The sequence below is a fragment of the Erythranthe guttata genome, chromosome 11, assembly GCF_056151865.1.
Source record: "Erythranthe guttata isolate IM_541 chromosome 11, IM_541, whole genome shotgun sequence".
Lineage (NCBI taxonomy): Eukaryota > Viridiplantae > Streptophyta > Magnoliopsida > Lamiales > Phrymaceae > Erythranthe > Erythranthe guttata.
In genome coordinates, this window is record NC_142543.1 from 8,330,384 (window position 1) to 8,335,340 (window position 4,957).

Below are 4,957 nucleotides of genomic sequence, written 5' to 3' on the forward strand. Positions count from 1 at the left end.
TAGTGCCCTGGAAAGGTGGATTTGAAGTATATTACTAATGGTGAATGTTATGTGGACAGGTTTAGTCGTAGTAAATTACGAAATAATTTTACGTACCATTTGGAACACGAAGATCATCAGGTCTACTAACTGTGTCCATTAGAATCCCGCTATCGGCAGCAGATCCCCCCTAATTAGTTAAAAAGTACATAAAATCTATATTCATATCACACACAGCAAGATAATTAATTGAGATTGTACCTTTTTGATTCATATACCTGTTGGGTTTCGGGCACGCGTATGCAGCGGAAAACAAAAAATTTTATGCGAATTAAACGAGTTTAAATCACACAAGCACATGCCCGATAATATAAATCAATTAATTGCGTACCTTTGCGCTTCCAGCGAAATTAAATAACAACATACATGCTAATTTATTTAACCGAATTTAAATCAATTAACATGCTCGCGTTTAAACCAAATAACATGCTCGTAACAATTAAAACGATTTCACGTAGCCACATAAAATCATACGAGAACGAACATGAATATATTGTTTAAACGTAAACGAATCAAGAACATTGAATTCGTGTGTTTACCTCTTGAAGCGTGAGGTAGGAGCGCTAAGCAAGTCGAGATTGCTACGGAAACCAATCCGTACAATCCGGGGCAGCAGCGGTGCAACAGCAGGAGCGGCGAGACGGCCACGGCGGCGCGTGATTCTCAGCGCGGTCTTCCGGGGCGGCGCGTGGGGTAGCGTGCTGCTTCGGCTCGTGCGCTGCTCCTCGATTCTTCGATCTTCGATCTTCCTCCTCTCGGATTTCACCTCGTATACTTCGATCTACTAAACACGTGGCACTAGACACGTAATAGTTAGAAAAATGGAAGAAAAAGAGAAGGAAAGAAACTACCGAAGCAATCGGCCGATGAGCGGCCGATTCCGGTGAAGTTCCGGCGACGGCGCCGGTGACGGCCGCGGGAGAGAGGGCGAGAGAGAGAGAGAGGTAACGGCTGCTAGGGTTAGGGTTTTCACTTATTTGTGCAAGACCTATAAATCTTGTATTTATAGTGTCTTGCATAAAACCCTAGCGGGCTTAAGTTGGACCGGGCCCAACAGCTTAAGTTCGCTAGTACTTTTACTTGCTCGTTTCTCTCAATCCAATGACCGAAAAATTGCAACGATTACATTTTCGGAATCATTATAAAGTCCTCGTCATTACGAGTGTCAATTCTCATTTTCCAACTTTCTAAAAGTGGAAACCCTAGTTCAGTGCACTTTCTAAATTTGGAAACTTCCCGATTTAGAAAGTCCACTACAACGCTCGCCTATTCTTTTCCTTTTCTTATTCTCATTCGTAATTCCAAATTACGAATGTCGGACTCACTCGTATTGACTTCCAATTATGCAAAGATAAACTATTTCATCTCTGACCGTTTATTCAAAGATCTCATGTGCACGAGCAGTGTGACCCTCGATGGTTCAGGTGTAAGCTAGCCGTGGGCCCACAACTCTTTGTGGTCAAAACTCGTCCCTTAGAGTTACGATTAAGATGAAGCTCGTTTCACCTTAATCACCCAACGAATCAAGATTGGCGTCTAGCAACTACGCGTCATGATTCCCTAGATACAAATGAAGTGCCTGCAAGAACCTTCAGATATAGTTAACGTACAGTACGGTCCCTTCGATGCATATGTCCCGATCGAACTAGAGGCATTGGTTCATCGAGACCTCTTTATATGTTCGATGACGGTGCGATCGTTCCAAGTGTTGTAATCGTCACGTGCATGACTTAGAGAATCGAATTCTCTAATCATCACTTAGTCAGCTCTGGCCAGAGACTTAGAATGATTACAAACTTTCAGAACACACAGGACATCCAAGACTATTCTAGCGATCGAATCCCCGACTACAATGCACAGACCTCCCACTAGATTTCGGACTACACGAACACTGGCCCTTGGGATGGTCCTCGGTGGAACTCAGGGACAGGTCACGATACAGCTGGTCCTCTTGTGAAGTCACGGTGATGTCTAGGTCATAAGGACTAATGGTGTACAACTATACCATAGATATCTCTACTCGATTATTGGGAACCACTTAGAGATTTCTAGGGTGAGGTAGTTCAGTGAACTCGTCAACTTACGAGCACCCACTTATGCATGCCGATATCACAATACCATTTACTGATGAGATGCAGTACACATACATTAAGTGCTAGTCTTAATGGGAAAGGCCGATATCCTCATTAGTGGTGTAACCCTTCGACCAGGAACACGTTTAACAGTTATAATACTTAAGTAAATATCTCACGATCCTAACGATCAATTACTAGTACTTGTAATAACTGTAAGGACTATATCTATGCTTGTGACAAAGGGACAAAGATATAGAATGCCAAGGTGTTTAATCATTAATACGAATAAAGGTTCGTTTATTACAATAATAAATACGAAAGACCACAGCCACAAGTTGGCTTGTTGGTCACCTACTCTAACAATACCTTCGTTAATTAACTACTGGTAAAAGTGTCGGAGTATACACCCATCTATATACTAAGGCATCTAAACAACCTTAATGAATTGTCGAAGAAATTGAAATATTTGTATTTAAAAATTGATTTCCATCGGGCATGATCGCACTTACCGGTGACATGTTCAGAAAATGTATAGTGATCATGATCATGTAACCGGTTCTCAAGTAATTTGTTTGTATTATGACATTTTCCTCGTGGCCTAAAAGAACGTACGTGTAGGAACAAAGAATTTTGTTCAGCAACAGAGACATTTTTAGTAGCAACCAAACTCCCAACATTTTCCAGTAGATAACACAAACGGGAAATTGTATTTGTGTTCAGTCCCACTCCGCCCAACAGTGTAAGACAAATGTTGTAATTGAGTGGATATCTTACTTTTCAAACTGTACGACCGAACACTACCCCTACAGTTCCCAAGTCTCTGACATCTAATCAATCGTACAAGTTGTGTAAACATAGCCATTAACGTTCTAATTTGTTAGGCCGGTACGCTACAACTACTACTACCTCATGTTCCATTTTGGCATTCATGTAATTAAACTATATTGTCTAAAAATTAAAACAAAACGTGTTCATTAAATAAAAATAAATAAAATAATCAGTTGGTAAAGAAATGCAGTGCATATAGAAAACAACAGCACAAAATTGGTTGTTTACCTAATTATGACACAGCCATCACCACCATTATTCCAAAGTTCCCTCATCGGATATGCAATAATGCTCAAACTGCATCCCCTTAACAAAAAAAGGCCTAATTAACAATAATTGAAATATCAAAATCAAACACAAATGACCCGAACAAATTTTAAATTGAAAATCGCTCAAAGTGAAGTGTAAAAAATGAAAAAAAATATCACCAAATTGTGACTACTTTGAAAATTAATATCTGGAGTTAGGAGACACCAAATTCAATCTCCTCCGTAAATAATATAACAATATATTCTCGGAATACTATGTCCAAATTTCGGTCACATCCAACGGTTCCATTGCACGAAAAACGTGTCCAATCTACCTGCCCCCAAATTATTCAGTAACAAAAACCAGCAGCAATTGTTTTAAGATTTGATATGTAGTTGTCTGATTTCAATCTCTACTGTTCAGAACTTATATTGATGTGTTACGAATTCTATATAAAAACATCAAACTGATCCGACGTTTTGCAATTAATATAAATATTGTGTATTAAATCTCCGCAGTTAGAAAATTATAAATATTACATTTAGCTCCTACGTTTTTTTAATCAAAATATTGTTCATAAAAGGGAAACTCATTAACCAATAAAAAGACACTGTTTTGACATGTAGGAGAGATAAAATTTGAAAACCAATAACATGAAATTATTTCATTAATAATATGGGTGATTCTTGTAAGTGAGTTTTTTTTTTTTTGCAATTAATATAAATATTGTGCATAGAATTTTCCCAATTGGAAATTATAAATATTGCATTTTTAGCTCCTACGCTTTTTTAATCAAAATAACTAATACACACGCATATGACCTTGCCGCTTTACAATTATGAAACCATTCAGTATAAAATTTAAATTAGTATACATACATAAACTGAAAATACATACATTAGTGATTTCTTTCACTAACCTCTTTCAATAACATGTCCAATAACATCTAAAAGAAAACAAATTAAATCCTCATAAAATATTTTTTTTAAGTTTGTATAAATTGAGGAAACAAACAATTTAACAAAAAATATTTGTAAGTCGTGTGTTCATGTAATCACGAAAATCCATAAATTTATAAGTGACAGTAGTAATATTTTCGGTATTGCAATTAGTTACTCGAGTAGTGGACATAAATATGATCTTGTGAGTATGGCGAGTTGCCCTCAACTTCGGATCGTTTGGAACAACGTAAACATTTTAGAAGATGCAAGTATTACCTTCCTTGACAATATCCTTAATTTTTTGGACTTGAGCCATTTTTATAGATGTTTGAATTTTATCTCTCTAAGAAACATATGTTGTAATATTAATAGGCACATGAATAAGTTTTATTAGCCATCAGAGAAATAAATGTGAAAAGCAGTAACGACCTGCTCGTCGATTAAGACCATATCAATACTACTAATTTCATTTATATTGGTCTTGCTAGGAACTCTCCAAAGACGCATGACCCGAACTACAAATTTCCAGTTTAGTCGCTACGGAGATATATGAATGAGACTTGTTACTCCTGGCCATTTACGTGTGATGTCTGGAAAACAAAAATCAGTGTAATATTTTATTATAAATATAACAAATAAAAATGTCATTACCTATGGTGAGTTTGACAAAACAAATATTAACGCCATTACCTAGGGCTGAACATGTTTAGGAATATATAAAACACAGATGAAGATGTAAAATTAAATTAGAAAAATTATAGACATTAACATTAAGAAAACGATTAGGAATCAGTAGGAGAAGAAACACATATGAAGATGTAAAAT